A 24,249-nucleotide genomic window follows, 5' to 3' on the forward strand; every position below is an offset into this window, starting at 1 on the left:
GAAGGTCCGCCTACCCAGCAGGCGCGAGGGGCACCTCTGTCACTCTGCAGGTTGCTGGGCCTAACCTCCTGATGGGTCGCAGGTCTGCCTACCTTGCAGGTGCGGGGGGGGAGGGGGCGGCTCCGCCCCTCAGCAGGCCGCTGGGCCTGATCTGCCGGTGGTCACAGTCCCGCCTACCTTGCAGGCACTGGGGGAGGGAACGGGCCTGCCCCTCAGCAGGCCGCTGGACCTGTCCTGCTGGTGGGTCACAGGTCCGCGTTCCCTGCAGGCGCGTGTGGCAGCTCTGTCACTCGGCAGGTTGCTGGGCCTGACCTGCCCGTGGGTCGCCGGTTCAACTTTTATTCTTTTGATGGAAAATGAACTACAGAAATATCTTTTGCACAAATAATCACATGCACACAAAAATATACAAAATTGGGTGTCATTTTAGTGTAATGGTTAATTTGAATCATCAATTTGGATTAAGAGATGCTGAAGATTAAGAGGTTTCTGGGTGTGTCAATGAGGTTGTGTCAATAAGGGTTTGTCTAGGAATGACTGACATGGGGGATAGCAAACTGAAGTAGAGACTCCCTAAGTGTGGGCAGCACCATCCAACAGGTTGGAGGCTTGTATGGAACAAAAGTTGGAAGAACAAGGGAGCAGCAACAGATACAAGCTCAATTCTTCTTGAAGGGGTTTTAGATTGCTGCTGTGAGCACCTGAGGATATCAAACCCTCACTCCCTCTCTTTTCCAATGCAGGCTCTGCCAATGCTTCTCTGGGGAGTTTCCAGAAACCTTTAGTACTGGACTTGTGTAGCACTGTTGATCCCTCTTGTTCTCAGGTTCCTCCAACTCCCCAGCCTGCAGACAGTTGCAGCTTCTGGTTGTGTTAAGGCAATCTAATAAATCCCCTTTTTATAATCATACCTCCCATTGGTTCTGTTCCTATGCAGAACCCTAATTCATTTTAACAGTACTTATAATGGTGAAAAATTAGAAGCACATCAAAAAGCACATATTTAAGAAAATATGTAGATAAGTTACAGCCTATATGATACAGCCATATAATGGCTCTTTGTAATAAACTTAAACAATGAGTTAATCTATGCATGTCAAAACTTTGTAATATTAAGTTAAAAATCATGATTTTAAAAGTGTATAGATAGACAAATTATGCAGAGTAAATGATCTGGTAAATACTTAACAATCCCTTAACAATTAATATCTTGAATCAGCAGTGAGATTGAGAGTTCTAAAAAAATGAAATGGAAATTTTTGTTCATTGTTAATGTTTTAATATTTCACATAAGAAAATTTTGCCTTGTCAATACATAAATAATTAAAAATATTAAATTAATTAGATAACCAACTAATAAAAGACAGAATATTAATAGTTCCTAGGAACATTTGATTTATGTCTCCAAGATAATATAATTCTTGTGTATAATAATATACAAGAATTACAGTAAAATAAAAAGACAAAAATAATATCTGCCAAGGAGCTTATTCAATTTAGGAAGAAATTTATAAAATTGATGTGTCTCAAACATACAAGTAAAAGACATAAAAATAGAATATTTAAGTAATGAGAAATATTTGACCAACCAATTTTTATTGCTGAAACTGAATCCCATGCCACACTAAGAATATAAAACACTAATAAAACACTGTGTATTGAATTATATAAACTGCCAGTCACAGAATTATGGCCTTTTAAAATTACTTATTACTTTAAGCATTTAGCATTAATTTAATAAAAAGTCTTAATTTTTGTCATGCTTTCTATCTCTTCATGCACACACATACATACATACACACACATGCACACCTACATATAATGAACAGTCTTTAGAATACTCTTTCTGGGAGACAGTTCATTATTTCAGTTTTTCCATCTCTGTTAAATGCATTTTCTCTCTCGGAGCTATTTTTTAAATTTCTGAGCTACAAAAAACAAAACCTGTTGCCACAGTCAGTCCTCTCTTCCCCCCTTCCCTCCAAAAAATACTTGGTCTGTTTGATAACCACCTTGGACACTGTACGTATGCTAAGTCACTCTCTGTTCAAGATCAAATGTAGCCTTAAAATGATAAAACAATTGGCCTCCATTGAGAAATTTCAAGGGTATGATTCCATTTCTGAATGTCCTGAGGACTTCCTCTGCAGCTCGTCAACAAGTGCTTTTGAATCCATATTTATTGAACACTTCCCAGATATTCTAGTTATACAAAAATTACAGTAAAATAGAAAGACAAAAATATCTGCCAAGGAGCTTATTCTATTTAAGAAGAAATTTATAAAATTGATTTTTATGAAGTTGATTTCATAGTTTTTGAGGCATCAAATATGAAGTATTAAATATACAGTAAGATATATGCATATGATTCTCAGAGGATATTAGTTTAGAATACTAGTTTTAAATGAGAAATGACTGTCTTCACTCTGGGAATATTTAGCAGCATTGAAAACATTGTTTTATTGTCACTAGTGGAAGGTGAGTCTTACTAACAGAGAGTGAGTGGGGAGGCTACTGGCATCTAGTGAGCAGAGGCCCGGGACACTGGCATACCTACTACAGTGCCCAAGGTTTCTCACCACAACAAAGAATCCCCTGACCCAAAGCACCAATAGTGCTAGAGTTGACGAATTCTGGATTAGAGACATACATTTCTAAGTAATCAACAATAGGTCATAACTAAAGCTCTAGTTATACAAGAACTTAATTATAGAGAGATTATGTGGAAGTTAAAAAAAAGTTCCTTTAAGGACCCTCACCATTTAATTTTCTGGTTGAGGAAATTAAGCAAAAACCAATTGAGTGAAGATTTTCCAAATAGGAAGAAAGAAAATAAAAGTATTGAGTCCTGGAATGAAAGAGAAGAGAGTCATTCAAAAAAAGTAGTTTGCTCTTTTAAGTATTTGCCTGAATACATGAGTACTGACTAAAATGCCTGTGGGATTTAGCCATATGTATGTCATTTATGACATTTGCAAAAACTGTTCAGGGCAATGCCTCATCAAGTGGAGTGGAAATCAAACAGAGGCAGTATAGATGATTCTTTTGAGAATTTATCTGTAGAGAGAAGCAAATAGAATAAGTTTGTGGGATGAAATGGGGAGCTTTGTTGGTTTGATATGAGAAATCTAAACATGATTCAAACCATCCTAATAAAATGAATGAAATAAAACTACATAAATCTGAATGTTCTTTAAGTGTTAATAAAGATATTAAATCTAGAATTAAAATTCTTCCCATAAAGTAAACCTCAAGCCCCAATAGCTTCATTGGTGAAATTTTACAAATATTTGGAAATAATCACTCATCCTAATACAAAGTTTCTAGAGCACATAAAAAATAAGAAAAACAGTTTCCAAGTAATTTTACAAGATTAGTAAGACTCAACAAAAAAAAGAAAGAAAGAACTAATATAGACCTCAGAAACATAGATGAAAATATAATACATAAATAGTATTCAATCAAATTCAAAAATATAAGGAAAGAGAAATTCATTAATAGCAAGAAACCAAGCATAAACTTCTAAAATCATTTAATGAATAATTCATTAAATCAAGTTAAATAAAAAGGAAGACATATGGTTATCTTGATTAATTTGAAAAAAAATAACATTTAATAAGGTCTATTGGGAAAACCTACAAGTAAAAATCATAACAAAAACTTTTACAAATGTGAAATAATAAGAAACTGTTTAATATGGAAAGTATGATCTATAAAATGTCTATGGCACACATATTTAATGTTGAGTACTCAAAGCTTTTCTTCAAGCCAAGAAAGAAAATAATGCTGATATATATATTACCATTTTAATTCAACATCTCAATAAAGATTCCTGTCAGAGCAACAAGGCAAATAAAAAGCAGATGACACATAGATTAGAGAGAAGTAAATGAAATTGTCATTATATGCTACAGGATGATTACATATGTTGAAATTTAGAGAAAATCTATTAGAATTAAGAAATAAACTTCCTAAGGTTTTTATATTCACAAAATCAATTGCATATATAAATCAAATGTATATCTATATATCAGTGAAAGACAAACAGAAACAAAATTGCAAAAATAAAAATTTTAAGTGGCATCAAAAATATTAAATACCTAGAAATAAATCTAATACTTACAAACTCTACAGTGAAGCCTTTAAACACCACCAATAAAAATTATGTGTGATCTAAGCAAATAAAAGAATATACCCTATTAATAAATTAAAACATGAAATATAGAAAACATGCCAGTTCTTGCTGAACTGATCTGTAGGCTGAATGTAGTCCAAAACAAAATCACAAAAGAATTATAAATCAATCCCAAAGCTTCTACAAAATTAAAAGTTCTCAAAAGAGTCCAACTTTGAAGAAGAAGGGAGCTGAGAATTTGCCCTTTCATAGAGCAAAACGGAGTAGGATGGTACTATAGTTAAGATAGAAAACTGAACCAGAGAGGAGATATGGAAAGAAATGCATATATACAATTATTTGATGTATCACAGAAAGGATACTGAAGTTCACTAGAGAAAGAGTGGCATTTTCGTTAAATGGTTCTGGGTCAATTAGATGTCAAAAAAGAACAAAATCCCCCATTTTCATACTTTCCTCATGGCTCTAAGGAAATTAAGTTTTCATTGGGGTCAGAATCTCACTTCATCCAGTGAGTAGCATTAGACCCACATTGGCCTATAGCATGGCCTCATTCTCTGAGATCACCTTCATCTACTCTGTTCCCATTCTGTATGATAATGAGGTGACTCTAAAGAAGGACAATATCAATGACCTCATTATGCAGCTGTTGCAAATGTTGAACCTTTCAGGCCTACTTCATTTGCAAAGGCCCTGGCAAATGTCAACATTGGAAGCTTCCTGTACAGTGTAGGTGTTGGGGGACCTGCTCCAAAACCTGGTGCCACATTAGTAATAGGTACTGCCCCCTCCACTGCCTCAATTGAGCAGAAAAAAAGCATATGCAAAGAAAAACCAAATCAGAGGAGTCCAACGATGATATGGGCTTGGATATTTGTGAATAAGCCACTTTTGTAGCAAATTCAATATAAACATAACACATAAAATAGTTTAAGGTGAAAATAAATGAAAAGAACAGATTAATATTCATTTTATTGCAACATCATATTTAAACATTCTATTCCAGATGGATTGGTGGACTACAGGTATAAATGTAAAAATTTATGAAAAGCTCATAAAAGGAAATTAGAGCGAGGACTGCAATATGGCCAAATAGAATGCTTAGTACTTGCCTTTTTCTCTACAAAGAATAATCAAAACAACAAACAAGTATCTAAATCTTGAGGTGAGTGTCTCAGGAAGAGCACTGGAATTCAGCAAAGAGGACTTAGGAACCCTATAAGAAATGGAAACCAGGGATGGCAACATAAGGAGGAACAAATCACACCAGCCACCATGACATTGAACCCAAGGCTGAGTGAACTCCTTGTATTGGGGAAAAGAAAGGAGAGTCTTAGTGGACTCCTTTGTCCATTGTCACAGATGAGCAATTCTAGCCACAGAATAATCCCATAATCATGTCAGGCTTGCAGTGCAGCTGGAGGTACTATCTGAAATGCATGTGGTAGCTTTGTTTCCAAGGAGGAAGTCACATTGCCTCCTCACTGACAGCTAGAACACAAGCTGCTGCAGCATGGCACCCATCTTGAGAAAAGAGCTGCTATCCAAACTCATATTGTCCTACGGTAAAGAAGAGTATGAGGGGGGTGGTGGCTACAGAAATCCATTCTACTATACAAAGGGCTATAGCCTCATGAACACAGAAACAATGGAAATGTAACTATGACCCCAGCATCCAAGCCTAGGCAGTACCTTGTACTACAGAACATAAGTGGTTCAACAGAGTAGCTGGAGGTGCTGCCCCCAAACCTGAGAGGCAAGATAATCAAACCCTGAAGCCTGGAGCTCATTCTGCTCCCCACTTCTGCTGTCTGTTAAGGCCCACATGCCACCCCCTGAACTGAAGACACACAGTACACATTTCTGCCCCCACCATGGGTTGCCTACAGCCCACATATCTCTGCTAGAACTGAAGCCATGTATTCCATTGCTGCACTGACCCATGTGTGACCACTGGGACTGAGGGCATGTGCTCCACACCCTGCCTTTACTGCCCTTGTCATCAATTAACAGCTGAAGAAAATATAGGGTGACAACATTATAGAACCCAATTTCAACTAAAACCAGCATAGCCTCCAAACTGATAGTTTAGATCAGCAGGAAAAAAAGACTTTTACTACAAATGCCACATTTTGAAAGAGGTAGAGACAAATATCTTCTGTATAAAGTATGAAAAAGCAAAGTAACACAACACCTCTAAAAGAATGTAATAATACTTTAGCAAAGTTAGACCTCAAAGCAAAGGATATAGACAAAATGCATTGACAAAGAATTTAAAGGAACAATTCTTAAAGAAACTCAGTGAAATACGAGAGTTCAAATTATTAATCCAATAAATGGATTAATCCACTCATGAGGTTACAGCTCTTATGATCTGATCATTTCCCTCTGAACATTGCTACTTTGGAGATCATGTTTCCAACACATGATCTTTGGGGAGACCCTTCATGTTAAAACCATAACCATATGGAACCACAAAATACCAAAAATAGCCAAAGTAATTCTGAGCACAAAGTAAAAGCAATAATGGAAAAAAAAATGAAAAAAAAAGCTGGAGGCATCATAACATCTGACCTCAAAACATACTATAATGGCATATCAATGTAAACAGTACTGAAATAACACAGACAGAAGAATGGAACAAAATAGAAAACCCAGAAATTAATCTACATACTCCCAGCCAACTAACTTTTGACAAAGATGCCAAGATAACATATTGAAGAAAGGAAAATTTCAACAAATGATGCTGGTATAACTGGATATGCATATGTAAAAGAATAAAACAAATCCTCACCTCTCATTTTATGTATAAATCAACTAAAAAATGGACTAATGACCTAAGTGTAAGACTCAAAACTATGAAATTAGTGGAAGAAAAAAAACAGAGAAACTGAAGACATCGAATAGGCAAAGATATTTAGAAATACATCCCCAAAACACAGGAGGCCAAAGAAAAGTGAGATAATATTAAAACCATCCATCTGACAAATGATTAATATCCAGAATATAAAATGAACCCTAATACCTCAACAGCAAGTAGTAACAAATATAACAATAATTTCTTTAAAAATAGGCAAGTGATTTGAATAGATGCTTCTCAAAAGAAGATGTACCAATGACTAACAACTCTATGAGAAAAGTGTTTGTCATCACTAAACATCTGGGAAATGTAAACCAAAACCACAGTGTGGTATCACCTCACCCTCATCACAGTGACTATTATACTACAGTCCCAGTGTCCAGAGATTTGGGCCTTAATGTTAACTCCACAGTTGGCATTTTCTACTCTTGCTTTTTACCTGCCATCTGTGAATTTCTTCTCACCTGTAACATCTCTATGTTGATATTGTTGGCTTTGATCCTAGCATGAGGTTTTTTTTTGTTTGCTAGTCCTTCACACTTTCCCAGTTATTTGACTGACATTTCTTGGACATAGGATTTTAAAAACATATGTCTCCCAAGGCAAATCCTTGATGGAATACCTATAAGGAAACATAACCCCTAACAACTGAAGAGCTTCTTTTTCTTTGTCCCTAAATAAAATTGGAAATAAGAACCTATGTTTCTTAAAGACATCCTTGTTGAGTAGAAAACAAAGAGCTGATAGCAAGTGATGAGACCAATCTGAGGGTTGGATGAGAAAGAAGATGTAAGGAGCCCCACCTCTCGGTGAGGTTTGTGAACTGTATCAAATATATCAATGAACTCTGGAGCTTCATCTGTCTCTGGATTTCCTTATATGTGAATGTATCAATTAGCTACTGCTGCCTAACAAACTTCCCCCAAACTCAATGGTCTAAAAATGAAGCCATTATTTAGTTCACAGTTCTGTCATGAGCATTTTATTCAAGGCTCAGTTTGGTGGCTCTGGTTTCATTCAGCAGCCATCTGTAACCAGCAGTGAGTTTGCCTTTGCTGATTTCTGGGATGGCCTTCATTTTTGAGACTGTGATATAATAAATAGGATGGTTTGGCTCTGATCTATGGTATCACATCTCCAGGAATCTAACCTAAACTTGTTCACAGAGCAGTGGCAGAACTCCCAAGAAAGCAAGAAGAGATTTTGAATAATAAGAAGCCTAGAATTGAAACAAGCACAGTTTCATTTCTGCCACGTTATTTTAGCCAAATAAATAAATACATTTAAGAGGTAGGGCAACAGATATAACCTACTAGTGGAAGGAACTACAAAGTCAAATCACAAGGGATATGGATAAAGGGTAATGCATAATTTAGTTTGTTTTTACAACCTACATAAAAGCACAGTGAGATCATAAATTCCCTAATAGCTTAAAGTAGTTTGAAACAGGAGTTTTATTATTTGCTTCAGACAACAACCTCTCTGATCTGATTCCTATGTACATGGTTTTTAATACAATTTTTAAAATGATAGCTGAAATTAAAATACAAATTTTAATTGATATTAAATTTCCTATAATCAATTTCAACATTAATTTCAATGAAAAATTTAAAAACAGTGAAATTGCTATTTCAAGGGCTAAACACTAACATTATTTAGCTTTTATTCTGAAATCACTATTTTAAATTCAATAAAAGTTTCCATTAAAATAGAGCACTTGCCTGCTATGTGTGAGGCCCTGGGTTCAATCATTAGCACCACATATAAATAAATAAATAAAGTGAAAGATCCATTTACAACTAAAAAAATATTTTTAAATCATCATTTTACACAAAATATTATTTTACAGCATTTTCTACCATTGAGCAGGCTTTAGGATGGGCTGTTTACCATAAAGACAAATTTCTCAAATGGTCCAGAAGACACAATAGAATGGACCATTATCTTTATGGAATTATAGTTGTTTACTCTAAAATAGGACCTGTCATAGTGACAGAATGTAGCACTATAAAATAGATATATGTAGCATTAGAAATAGATATGATTTCTATTCCTTTTAAAACTTATAATACATTAATTACTATCAGAACATAACAACCTTTTAATATAATCTCAGAAAATTGATATACCACCAATGTAAGGAGTGAATGTTCAAAATAAGTTATTGAACAGTAAAATAAACTTACATTCTGTTGTGTCAAAGTTTCCCAGCACAGTTATTACTGTGAATTCACTAATATTAACTAGTCATCATTGCCACCTATTTTCAAGAGTACACTAAGATTATATACAACTGTATAATACTTTTGAATCTCTGCTGTAATGTGAAAATAATAAAAGTCTCTTGTCTCATAATTCTGCCAAAGGATTAGATGAAGTATTGTGAAAATACTTTGTTAAAAATGGCACTTTATATATTTTTTGAAAATACAATCTAGTCAGTCACGAAGAGCAAAAATAATAAAGTCCACATTCTCAAATCTTGTTTTCTTCCTCTCACAACTCTTTATGCATATTATTATTTCACTGTTAAAAAAAATAAACTCTACTGATAATTTTCCTGTATTCAATAATAAGATCATTGAGGTTGGGGAATCTACCTGTAGTTTAGTTGAGATATAAAAGCACACTTAAGTCCTCTCACTTAAAAGGTGACCAAAGTTATGCCTAAAGTTTTCAAACTATAAAAACAACTTCTATATTTTTCCAGGATGAAATGAGAAGCTCTTGAATACCTCTCTACCCTTTAGAATTAAAAGCTGCCCAGCAGGAGTTGAGGGAACTTATATTACTATTTTATAAAGAATTCTAGAATTATTTATGGAGGATAAAGAAATATATATCAGTGAAAAGTATGATGAGACCCTTGAGAAATTTTCTAAAATTTTATAATTTCTCCATTCACCCAAGAGGGCACTAATTATGCAAATGTCTCTTAAAAATCTGCTATGTACCAAACATGAAGGTGTGTGCCAAGATGAATTCAGCCCAGTCCATGCCCCTAGGGAGATTTTAGTTAAGCAAGGGTAGGGTTGAGGCAAAATATATTTACATAATTAGCTATAACCACACTCTAAAAGAACTGCACTACAAGGAAGAATTAAATATATGGTGTAACTGGGTGTAGGAATCATGCTGTGCTATTAATGAGAAAGCTCTTCTGATTTCTGGCACTACAAATAACATAGAGTCAACTTCATTTCTAAAAATCTAGGCATACTGGGGTTTCAAATCATCTTAGGATTTCTCACCTGAGTCTATTTCACATTTCAGTTTTCGAAGGCAACACTAAGCCTAGTATAAGCTCTATTATTTATTACACCATAAATGAGTTATAACAAAAGGGATATGATTTTAATAAGGATAATGGTGACTGCTATTTATTACTCTCTAAAAAGGTTACAGGTACTCTGATAGTATTTTATATTTCTTATTTAATTCTCACAATAGCCTTTTGACATACTTTTAATATTATCACCTTGACTTTATAGAAGACAAAAATGAGGATCACAAAGGTAAAATCACTTACTGAGAATTACTCAAGAGACAAAAGTATATCAAGAATGCACCCCAGGCAGGATGCTTCCAGAATCTCTATCCTTTCCAAAGCCAACCCCCTCCCTATAGTCTTCCAGCAGTGACTTTCACATTTCTGCTTGATACCCTCCCCCATAGTCTCATCCCTCACACCTTCCCTTTATCCTTCTGAGACTGCTGGAAATTACTGATAAGAGCATGACTTGGAAAATAGATAAAACTTGAGTCCAATTCCCTGCTGTCTCATGCAAGCTTGTAATCTTACCTTCTTGAATGATGGACACAAATAATCTTCATTTCACACACAGTCATGAAGCTGAAATAAGACAATGTACAGAATGAACTTGTAATCAAAAGGATCATGTTATCTCTATATTCTCAATAAACATGAATTTCTCTGGTTTTAAATCTTTTTCTTAATCTTTCTTTTCTGACTGAAAGAACTTTCACATTAGATAGTTTCTTGAAATAGTTTCAGTATGGGAAATATTTCAGACTATAAACGCCCTAACTATTCTTCAAATTTTAACTTAGGTTTCACTCTCTGAACCCATGACCTGTTTCTGCCCTGCCACTGATACCTGTGTCCACTGGAGCTATTGTTAACACTTATCATTGTCTGCTTTGTACTTGATGAGTTCATAGAGGGCCAAGAAGATGCCTTTCTCAATTTTGTCCTTTTGGTCCTCTCCACCAAAACCCAGCATGGCAATTGGTTTATAACAGATGCTCCATAAGGGTTTATTGAGATGAGTTATTTAGATTTAGATCACTGGAAACCTGATATCCCAGGCCAATACATCTGGATGTTCTTAACCCCTGCAAAGACTAGCTGACAGAGTCAATTGTGAGAAGACAGTTTTTTGTTTGTTTGTTGTCAGTTTACTGTCTTTCTTGCTTTGTGCATTTTGATAGCAAAGAGGAACATTATCTATGTTACATCCTTACCCATTTTTACCTTTCTTTGTAGTTCTGTGGACAGAGAAAAGGGCAAATCAACAATAAGAGCATTTATACAAAATGCAACAAAAGCTTGCCATGACCTAATGACTTAACCATTCATCAGAGGTTTCAACAGTCATCTGCCTTTCCACAAAATGTAGCCAAGGTAGCTGATGGTCTTCATAATATTGTTGCATTGGCAATATTCACCAAACAATGCTACTATGTGTTTGCTTTAAAGAGTCTCTCTCTCTCTCTCTCTCTCTCTCTCTCTCACACACACACACACACACACACACACACACACGTGCACATGCATACAAGCATGCATCCGGACACGATTAATGATTATTTCTGAGTATTTGTGTTTAATACCTGATATTAAGTAGGACTTTAAATCTATTTAATATTGTAAAGGTTTTGTGATTGGAAAATCTGTGGATTTTTCCAATCCAATATCTAAGAGATAGCTGTAATTGAGTAGTCTTAGAGACAGATTGGTAGGTAAAGTCTTCTACACCTTGACCTTTATCTATATTTTCAACCCTATTTCCCAGTGTTTCCTCACATGACCTCCATATTCTGAGTAAGCTGCAGTCTCCATTGCCAGTTCTCCTGCCTTCAAGTCTTGGAACATGTTGCTTAGAATGATGGTCTGCACCTGTCAAAAATTAAAAATTCTTTGGCCCAGTTCAGTTGCTACCTCCTGTATCTCTCAACAGTGATAATTATACTTTGATCATCTTCATTTTATACTCTAAATTTCTTCTATGTCCTGAGTAATAGTGAAGTGTTAAGCAGTTTTAATTGATTTTCTCGTTAAATACTTGAACATACTACAATTGTTTTACAATGAAGACAGTGGAGATCAGAAAGATGAAATAACTTGCCCAATAGTACCAAACTTGTGATTGACAGAGCTGCCAAGCCTGGACCATCTGGCTCTAGAGACTAAATTATAAACACTATGTTGTACCAGGATCCTTATAGTGAGTATTGTTGTTATTTGTGTATTGTATTTCTGCTGAGAGACTCTGTTGGTTTGAAATAAAACTGGTGTTTTATTTTTAGTAATTTGTGTTCTTAATTTATATATAAGTAATATGAGCTCCCTATACCAAAGTATAATGCTTTGAATTTTCCTGTTCCCTCTAAAAGTTTATGAGGGACAACAGAGAAAAAATAAAACAAAATGTTCATTAAGTAAACCATTAAGTCATAAATGTAACACAAGCTCTTGTCCAATTTTTAAAGGGATGTCTAGTTACTACTGTTCATTTCTCATATTAAATGTCTATTAGTAGAATTGAAAAAAATGAATTTTCTGCCAAGATGAAAAAGAACAGAAAATAACTTGAAAAATCTGTCTCAAAAGAAATTAGTCACATTTGTTTCAAGACAGATAAAGAATTTTCTACAACTAAATACTAAAATATGTATTTTCTTCGATATGTTATTTGCTTGATTTTCAGGGTAAAATTCACAAATAGAAATAACAAATGCAAAATCTGATTTATATAAAGTTTACTGATTTATTTAAGAGTGAGAGATATGTTCAAAGTATCTCAGTAGAGGTGCTTCCATAAAAATTATAAGCTGAAAAGAAACCAGTGTATTCCAAATATGTAAATACACAAAAGTTTTACTATGTAATTTGAATCAAGAAAAAAGTTAAAATGTATAGGAAAGAGAATACCCCTTAGAGCTACTACCATAGTTCACTTCAAATTTTATTAGAAGTTTCCCAATTTATACTAAAGAAATTCTTTCATCACTAGCTTATCCCCCTTATATACAAAAATCCTTGCAATTACCTATATACACTTGTTTTTTTCTGCTTTTATGCCCTTTTAGATGCTTTTATTTTTTTAATGGAAGAAACACCTAACCCTCATAATTGTTATCCTGTAAAATATCAACCAGAATGTCTTTGAAAAGCTCTCTGATCCACAGATAAAAAGCAGTTTCATTCTCTGCTCTGTTTATATAAATGATAATCATTAAGGGGTTTGCTTTTAGGTTGAGTTCTCCGAAATGATCCATAAACTCTTGGAGCCTTCAATATATTTTGTTAACTTTAAAATGAAGTGTTATATATAGAATATATTCATGAACACATGTTGAATAAATGAGTCTATTCCAATTCACTAATAATGGAACAGGTCACTTAATATGTTATTAAAGAAGACTGGCCATAATCTCTAAAGTACAGGATGGTTGAAAAAAATGGATACAGTGTAGATATTTAAAGAAATTGAAAATATCAGCTCACTTTGTAATATTTCATTCAACATGTGCCTATTAAATTCCTATTCTATGCCATGTGTTTGCTGTGCATCCCCAGGTCATGCAAAAGCATTGTGTGGTGAAGAAAAATTTTATTGTCTAACTAAAAATAGGAAAAATGGAAAACAGTCAGTACATCTTATTGATCATCTAGTCTAATCATCCACTTGATAGATCATTTTATACTTTTCTTAGACTGCTAAAAATAATTAGAATATCAGTACTATACCCTGAGCTTATTAGAGGATGATCTCTATAAAACCCCCATGAGCCCCCAGGAGAAAGACACAGTTGGGAAATACAGAGGTTTTCACACACAGACCTTTAAAAGCAAACCGAATCTCCTGAATCTTCCCAAGTTCTTGCCTATGAGGCCTGAAAGGAGAGCAAAACAAAAGAAATGAAATTAAGTGATGGGTGGAAAAAAGAGTTTCTCCTGGGCTGGGGATGTGGCTCAAGCGGTAGCGCGCTCGCCTGGTATGCGTGCGATCCGGGTTCGATCCTCAGCACCACATACCAGCAAAGATGTTGTGTCCGCCGAGAACTAAAAAATAAATATTTAAAAAAAAAATTCTCTCTCTCTCTCTCCTCTCTCACTCTCTCTTTAAAAAAAAAAATTGAGTTTCTCCTTGTTGCATGAAAATGCATGTTTATCTGGATGGTTATTTCTTGTGCTTTGCTAGCATTTCCTTTTAGAAGCAATTCTCCTCTGAGTAACATCTGACATAGTCATTTTATTTGTAGTCTGTTGCCTTTCTTCCCAAGAGTCATTTATGCAAGGTGAAGCTAAACTCTAATATACAGAAAGATCAATGGGTTTTATATCTCACTTTCAATGGGTGTCTAATGATTAGGTGTTCAGGGTAACTGTTAAGAGGATATCAAAACATGATTTTGAGATGAGTGCTATTCACATAGCAGATGCTCCAACATGTTTTAATGAGTGGGTGCTTGGGGTTCAAGACTCAAATATATAGTATTTCCTTACAATATTCTGAAGGTCATATCTTAAAGAATATTATGTAGAGGATCTCAAATAAAATAGTAGGATCTGAAATCTTAAGATTTACATTTTAAAATTAATTTTGGAATTTGAACTTAATAAAGTGAATTATGTTAATACAATCTCTCTTTTACTATTATTGCAAATAATTGGTTAAAATTTTACTGAGAAAGGCTGGGGATATAGCTCAGTGGTAGGGTGCATGCCTAGCATGCATCATGGCCCTGGATTTTTTCCCCAGCAATGTAAAACCAAAAACAAAAAAAATGTATAGACAAATTTTCACAAGTGTCATTATTTTTTCTGTAATTATACTTAAAGTATAAATATTATAGTTTATGAACTTTTAAGAATTCGTATTTCACTACATTAGAGTCCAAGAGAACATTAGACTGTATATATGTGCATTTTATTATGATAATATATATGTATTCAGAAAACATTGTCTATATGTACGTAAATATATAAATAAAATATTAATAGGCCTTACCGATTAAGAAGAAAAAACTCCATAATAGATATTCCAGTTAGAATACACAAAATTTTAAATTTACACCTTCTATAGAATCTTAGAATTCCATGGTTTGCTATAGCTTTTGCTTTGCATGTACCCCAAAGACCCATGTGTTAAACACTTTGTCCACACTTGGTACTGTTGGGAGGTGGTAGAAACTTTAAAATATGAGGTCTCGTGGAAGGTCTTTTAATCATGATCATTGAGCTGTGCCCTGCAAGGGGACTCTGGGACCCTGCCCCCTTCTTCTTTCTGTCTTTAGCTTCCTGACCCTTAAGCAGCAGTTTTCCTCCTCTCTGACGGTGATGTGCTACCTCTCCACAGGCCCAAAGCAATGGGGCCAAGCAATTCAATGATGGCCTAGAACCTCTGAAATCATGAGCTAAATAAACCTTTTTCTCTTTATAAGTTTAATTGCCTCAGGTATTTGTTGTATTGATGGAAATCTGATTAACTCATAGTGAAAGCAAAGTTTTAACTCTCCTTCTTCAACATTAATAGTCCTGATGAATGTTTTGGGTCACTGAATGGCAAACACTGAATGTCATTCAATTGTCATGTCCAGCCCTAATAAAAATCAATGCTTCATGGAATATACTAATCACATACTCAACCCCCTCTCACCATACACATAATTTAGGATTTTATTCATTCCCATGACTTCTTTCATTTATTTTCCATAGCATTTTTCAAAAAGTTGTAGGTACCAACACTGAGGAAATAGCAGTATTAGTCTACAGATTTCTTCATAAAGTATTCAAACCATATCCAAAGTTATCTAACGTAAATCATTTAAAAGTATCTTAATTTATAAGTGTGTTCAAATCACCAGATGCTTATGAATATAATTAAAGGTAAGGAGTAGCTTTATTAGTCTTAATCTTGTTTTCAAATGCCTTTAAAAGTCATCATTTGCTTGTCCCCGATTTCTGCATGGGAAAGACTCAACGTTCCTCTTCTCCACACTCCTCTAACTTACTTATCCTATCAAATGTCAAAAGCGATGGTGAAAGCAAGTGTTTTGTCTGTTACCTTGAAGCCAAGCTGTTAACAGTTCTGTGTTCCTCTTCCCTCAGCTGTGTGCTATCCTGCGGCAGTCTGAGAAACAGAAGTAACAAATAAACAAGGAGGAGAGTGATGTACTATCATTACAACTTTCACATATGCCTTGGTCCTACAGTGAGAATGCTCTGAAAAGCAATTCAATTCCAAAAGTAGCAGCAGGCTGCAGAACCTTCATTTGCTTCCTCAAAATGTATTGCTAAAATTTTCCAGGATCTTGTTTGATATTTGGGAAGGCTTTCCAGTCAATAGCTGATGCTTATAACTGAGGATCAAATCTGGAGCTGGATGATCCACAATAAATGTTTTACTACAAATAGAAAATCCCTGTTGCTGGAATGAATAAGCTGTATTTATTTATACATTGGCCATGAACATTTTCAAAGCTGCAGATTCAGCAGTGACATATGGCGCATTGAAGGCCTAAAAATCTTTTTATTTAAACAGAGATATTCCTTGGCTTTTTCCTCACTGTTTGTGTTACGAGAGGCTTCTCTGATAAGACTATTTTTACAGAACCTCAAAATAAAATTCTGATAAAATACTATACTATTTGGGAGTTCCCATAATAACATAATCTGTCTGCTACTTCCAGAAATGTGTTTCAAATAAAAATGTACATGGCTCCTATGTGCTTATATCTCTCAATATTAAATAATTTTGAATTCCAGACATCTTTGCTAGAATTTTAAACCTGCACTCATTGCCCTAGTTCCTCTCTGTAACTACATCATAGGGATAGTAATTTTGCGATAGCTATTCCATTGAGGTCCCAGATTATCAGAGGGTCAAACCTGCAGTGCTATTGCTGCTATTAATCTTCCTCTCTCTGTGATAACATTCCTTCTGACAGCCTGACAGTCTCACAGATGCTTTGTAGTTTAATCACCCAAAGGGAGTTTCAACTTTAAAAATATGTTTTCTTAAAGCATTGCAAGTAACGACTGTAATTTAGAGTGAGGGCATGCAAGCCATTTCTCTAAGATCATTTCAAAAGAAAATCATAGTGAAAGTGTGAAGTCTTTTTAATCCATAAAATTAGGGTTATTTTTTTCTGGGCAAAATATCATGAGATAGCTTTGGTTTAACCTGTTTGACAAGTTTTATCGCAATTATAAAAAGCAGCAGCAAGCCATCCTGAACACATCCTGAAGAAATCTTCATTAGATAAGGCCAGTACTCCACTTCAAGTACTCATTTACCTCCTATCCTCCTATATCCCTCACCCTTTCTTTTGCTATTAAGCTGCTCATTTTAATTTCTCATTTTATTTGAAGGGATTTTCATAGAATCATAGCACGTTAGTCTGGAAAAGAATAGTAAGTGGCTGAAGAAGCTGGAATAGATACTTGTAGGGATTTACAAAGGCAGATAGAGACATGGGGCAGAGCTTAATTTTCTTCTGGGTGTTGCCATTCTCTATCATTACATGATGTAACATATATGCCCCTGCTCAAAATAACTTTCAGATTGTAGATAATAATAAACTGCTAATGTGTCAAAGAAAAGTACTCAAATATCCTCCGGCCAATATCTAAATTAGAGACCTAATCCCATATCCTCAGTGCTCTTCAAACGTCTCAATATTCTGTGCTCTGCCTTCTCTGAATTTTAAAGAGCTATAATTTTGGATTTTAGCCTCATGAACAAAAGAAATAATGTTACTCTTTATCTTTTTGGAAGGAATCCTGATGCTTAGTGATAAGATCCCACATTAGGAAGTATGATATCTCTTTCAATAGTAGTTTAGCCACTTTCTAATTGCTTCCAAAATGGAACACAACATACTTCAAGAAACAGAAGCTTGGAAGTAATTTTTAATTATAATGAGTATAATTATCCATTATTTGAATGTTATGACAATAGAAATATGGCATCCTCATTGTGCCTTGTTGGCATTAAATAGTTTTAAGTGAGAATAATAATACTACCCTCCTTTCCAAATTTTAAAGACTAAAGGACTTAGTAAATTTGGAAATGCATGGAAATTACAATTTTAAAACAAAGAATTTAAATTTGAATTTGAAATTTATATATGCACTGGAGTATTATTCAGTCATAAAGAATAGTGAAATCCTCTCATTTTCAGGAAAATAAGTGGAACTAGAGCTATCACGTTAAGTGAAGAAAACCAAGCAGACAAATATCATGTTTTTTTCTCATATAGAAAATAAATATATAACACAACTCAATACAAAATTATATGATTCCAAAATAAAATAGCTTGAAAGTATAAGAGGGACCGTTGGGGAATGAGGAAGAGACCAGAAAGAAGGAGGAGATAAGGGAGGATGGAAGCAGGCAGAATGGAGCATGGACATGATCAGTCCACTGTATATGCATGTATAGAAATGTCACAGGAAAGTCCACTAATATGTGCCATTAATACATGTTGATAAAAAGAATACCATAGTGTCTAGACTTTTTTCTATAAAGAGCCTTTAACTTAATACTCATTGAACATATCAGTTGCTGTATTAATGAGTTAGTGAATAAAAAATATTATATGGTTTCTGCTGTTCAAAAGGTATAATGTTCCCTCTAAATAAGAGATATTTTTAACAAATGAATTTTTAACAAATAAAATTAGAGTGTTAAATAAATGATGATACCAGCACAATATTACATAAGGAAAGTGTTATAATTAAAGTCTTGTTCATAAAACAATGTGGCTGTAGTGTGGACTACACAAAGTTTTGTACATGAGGCACTCCAATAATATTTGTAATGCTAGTATTTACATAGCACTTTCTACATGCTAGATACTCTGATAACTATTTAGCAGATAACATTTTCTGATAAAAATGATTCTCATTTTACAAAAGGAGAAACTCAAAACTTCATATGCTATGGCTCCTATCAAAAGATTATAGAACATATCGAGGTTATACAGTATGTATATGGCATAGTTAAGATTGAAATGAGAATAACCTTATTTAAAAAAACAGAATAAATTATAATGTTTGGTAAAAAGGAAAAAACTAAAAACACTGGTCATGCTGAGTTGGTTGAAGGTGTGTATTGAATCTAATGTTAGGAAATTTGAAGTTTATTGGGTATTCAAAGCAATAGTATATAGTCTAGTGTATGATTTACTTGTTATATGATCAAGTTAAGTTCAAATTTCATAGATATGATATTTCATTATAAAGTACTCAGTTTTAAAACTAAAGCACTGTCAAAGGTAATGAAGCTAACATGTATATACAATTAAGTATTTTTTATAATGAATACAGATTCCCTTTGTAATATTGTTTTCCTGAAAGTCTTTTTTCTTTAACAAGATGACATACCCTAGTATTTAGTTCTGTCAAATTTTAGTTGAAGTAATTAAACTCAATTAATTTAAAAAATCAAAATTTATAAGAAGGCAACAATCCACAAACATTACCACGTTTTTACCACTTCTCCTCAGAAGCAATATTTAACCAATAGTTTAAATGATAATCATATTCTACCACTTATTGACTTATGAATTTAGCTCTTGTCTCATGTGAAGAGATAAGAATTTACTTTATTAACAATACCATCATATTTCTTTAAATCTAACAGTTGTATCACTATTCTAAACTTCTTTTCACTTCAGACTTCAGATAGCATTCTTAAGTCCTATCTTTAAAAATTTCATCATCCATAGACTTCTCATTTCTTCACATTCATAGATTACTAATGGCTCCCCACTTGATAAACAACCTCAAGTTCACTTTACAGTTCACTTTACCTTTCTCTCATGCACTTTCTTTTACATTTTTAGAATAATTAATAATTATCTTCTGATTTTGAAAACATAGCTGTCTTCCATTATTCTGCCATAGAATGATTCTGAACTTTTCAACATGCCCTCATTTACAATACACATAATGTAAATATTCTTCATTGTAAAGTGAAGATGTGTGCTAGAATTATCTTCCTTCTCTTTGTATCCAACTCACAATTCCCATGCTTCTCTGCAGTGACTCTTTTTCCATCAGGTCTCATAAAACTCTTTTGTTTTGGACTACCTCTGTTGCTTTAAACTCATTCCCAAGATTCCTCAAACTATCTCTAGAATATCCTAAATGAGGATAAAGAAGACAGAAGGACAATAGCTTATTTGAAGATTTTCTATTGAACCACCTGTTGGCATTACCTCATCTTACCACCATTCACTGATTCTCTGCCTTCTCTGAGTCCAGAATCTCGCTAGTGTTCAAGAAAGCAGATTGATTTTATCCCAACATTCAGTTCTCTCTGGAATTCATCAAGCAACATTTTCCCATTTCCTTTGGTCTACAGTTCACCATAATGAATCATACGTGTTGTTAATATTTTCATTAATTGAAGACACTTCTTCAGTTCCTTCCCAATTTATCTACCATTGCTTATTCTATGTTTGAAATTACTGGAATAAATAGCATACAAAATATCAGGATATATCAAATAGTGATATTAGACACAAAGAAAATAAATCCCAGGAAATGCTTATAATGTTCCAATATGATTTCAGTGAGAAATCGTATTCTCTTTCCTTCTGTCCTTTTTGTCTTTTCTCCACAAATGATCAGAAGTCAAGTAGTTGTGTGGATATAAAGATCTGCATTTTCTTCTTGTAGACAGACTGTGTTCACTGCAGGTCTCACCACAAAAGTGAACACAATGTACAGAGTTCTCATATGATTCGTATTCTCCCTTTCTGTACTCTGCCTGTGACATAACCAACATCCTGCATCACAGTGGTATGTTTGTTATAATCGATGAACCTACATTGATATATCATTTTCTCCCCAAATCCATAGCTTACATCAGAGTTTATTCAGTATATTCTATTTGTTTTAACAAATATATAATGACATGGATCATTTTATATATATATATATATATATATATATATATATATATATATATTACAGACATAATAGTCTCACTGTCCTAAGAGTCCTCTCTGCTATGCTTATTCCTCTCCCTCTCAGTGAGGAATAACCTATCTTCACTGAAAGTAACCTATCTTCTTTTTGTCTTCATAGTTTTGTCTCTTCCAGAATGTCATAGAGTAAAAATCATAAAGTAAAGGCTACAGCCTTTTCAGATTGATTTTTTTAACTTAGTAATACAGATTTAAGTTTCTTCCACATCTTTCCATAGTTTGGTAGCTCATTTTCTTTTAGCTTGGAATAATAATTCTATTGTTTGAATATGCCACAGTTTATCCATTCACTTACTGAAAGACATCTTGATTGCTCTCAAGTTTAGGCAATTATGAATAAAGCTGCTATAAACACCATCTAAAGGCTGGTAATTTTTAAACTTTTTCTTTGACATCCATCAATATGTAGTATTTATTCATGATGGAAAAATACATTTAGTCTCTGAAAATAAAAACCAGAAATACTGAACAATACGTGTCTAAAAAGCTTCCCTGGGCAAATATAGACATTTTCAACCTCTAGATATTCTCACATCCTCCTTCAACCATGAAGTAAAGTTTTGACAATTATTCCAAGAAATACCTGTCAAAAAGTTCTAAGTACTGTTTGTTAGTCACATTACCATCACAAGAAAATAATCAAAGTAGTTGTCTTCTGCTAAACAGGCCAGACCTGTCTCCATGGCATAACAAGTCTAAAATTTAAATTTATGGATTAGAATACTTGTGTGGAAAAACTGAAAGCCAAGTTATCTCTCTTTCAAGGTTTCTCTGCACTGTTAGATGCTATTTAGCCAGTGGATCAATGCTTCAGCTACGGACTGCCAATTCCATTTCACACTTTCCTTCCTCATCATTGGCCCGTTTCCTCTGTGTTTTGAGATGCTCACATAAAAATCACTTAACCGAGTGGGGCAATGCCAACTCCTAGTTATGTGTCTGAACAGGTGATTTGCTCCCATTATGCTGCCAACTGTGTTTGTAAAATTTTTATAACTTCATTTTTCCTTCTATTGAATAGGCTGAAAAAACAAGTCTGAAAGTCTAGCACCTAACTATTATCCTTAAATTCCTCAAAATCCTGGTGTAGGGTTTTTCCTTGTCCTAATGGGAATGTTTGCAACTCCAACTGTTTTTGCCAATTTTTAAATTTCACTCCTTGTAGAACTTCCAGTTTAATTTGTTCTTGGAAACATTGTTAGTCTCTACGTTTTTCAAGCATGGAACACATAGATCCATAATCTTAGATCTAATTCTGAGTCTTGGTTGTCCAATAACTGCTGAGTGTTTCACCAAGCTCTGCTTACAAAATGTAGCATCTTTGCATGACTTTAAGGTAAAAGAGCTGTTTGATACTGTGAAAGGAAGATATAATGGCAACCTCTGACCTCACTTTCTTTTGATCACACTTAGTTTCTGTCACATGTCTTTTGTATCAGGCTGAGAGACCTTGTGATCACAGAAGTTCCTTTAAGCTCAGAAGAAACTATTTATGTTCTAGTTGAGGCAGTGAGCTTGTGGACTAAGTTGAACCGTGCTTTTACTGAAGGGAATTTGCCTCTCACTGGTACTTTTGAAGAAATCTTCTAAATCTCTTCCAGATAAGTTTACATAATTCTGAAATGCCAATAAATTTAGGTATTCATATCTATTCAAGCATGAAAGCATAAAAAAATCCTCCAAACAGAATATTTTTATCCAGGAACAATTTAGGACCAAACCTACTAGCTTATAGGGTTAAATGAAATATTTTTTATATACATAAATAGGACCTTAAGGGTAAGAACATTGGGTATCTATTTGCTTCAGTTTTAGCATCTTCCTAACAAGAATAAAATAAGTTATTCTTCCTATTCCTCCTTCAAGACTATTGGTCTGAAACAGCCTCATGTGTCAAGGTCACTGTCAACTAGGAGACAAGAAAATTCAGTATATTCATACACATCTCACTTTTTTTTTTCTTTTTTGGTATATAAAAGTAATTTTGTATTAACACAAAATCAGGTCATTCTCAGTGCTGTGTCTATTATACAGGACTAATTAGATAACTTTGGCCCAAGTGTATTTCATTGGGTTTGAAGTGCATTGCAAATAATTGGTTCCTAATGACAAGATACATATTCTTAAAAAATCTCTAAAAGATTCAAGTCATCCCAATAATTTTATTCTACTTTCATTTCAATCTGCTTTACTTGAGTGAGGGAAAAAGGAACAAAATAACCATTAATTTTATACAACCTAAGAAATTGGTTGGGATTAAGCACATTCCACTATCATAACCTATGATATAGCCAGTACTGAGTGATTGCAATCCATCTAGTTTATTTCTGCTTAAATTTCCTTTAAATCTGTATTTATTTGTTTCATCAAGCTTTGGGTTCACTAGTGGGAATGTGCTTAACATGTGCTTCTCATTTGTTCTATTTTCTCTTTGATTTCTTTAATTCAGAATATTTATTCCTTGTGCTTTCTGAGTAACATAACTCTATTAAATCATTACCGTCTCACTTAGATCTTTTCCACAGGGATTGAAATATTTTAATGTTTCTCCTATTAAACGGAAAAATAAAGTCCCAGTAACAATAGCAGGAAGATCTTCCCTTGGATCCATACCTTATCTTTGTCTCCTTCCCCTTGCTGCTCCTCCTCTTCAATGACATTTTTGAAAGATCTTAAGTAGTATAACTTAAGTATATAACAATTCATTTCTTCATCTCTTACTGCTCCAAACAGTCCAGACTTGCTTCCATTACTCTCTTGAAATGCCACGCCCCCAGGGCAACGTCACCCTGTCAGAAAAAGACGTGTTCTGTTAAGTCCCTTTAATGGGACTCCTTCCTGGCAGTACTTGGTCCAGTTGACTGCTCCACATTCCAGAAACTTTCTTTTCCCTTGGTTTCTATGACTCAACAAAGTCCTGAGTCAGCCTCTGCTATTTTTTTTTTAAATATTCTTTCTGTATAACATGCTGAACCTGCCCATTAAAATTTGTAGCTCTAGGACTAGG

General features: G+C 34.1%; 1 pseudogene; it reads left to right on the plus strand.

The window, feature by feature from the left end:
- The first annotated feature begins 4,679 nt into the window (after positions 1–4,679).
- LOC101971592 (large ribosomal subunit protein P1 pseudogene) lies at positions 4,680–5,019 on the plus strand (annotated as a pseudogene).
- Positions 5,020–24,249: the final 19,230 nt, after the last annotated feature.

The sequence above is a fragment of the Ictidomys tridecemlineatus genome, chromosome 3 (genome assembly GCF_052094955.1).
Source record: "Ictidomys tridecemlineatus isolate mIctTri1 chromosome 3, mIctTri1.hap1, whole genome shotgun sequence".
Lineage (NCBI taxonomy): Eukaryota > Metazoa > Chordata > Mammalia > Rodentia > Sciuridae > Ictidomys > Ictidomys tridecemlineatus.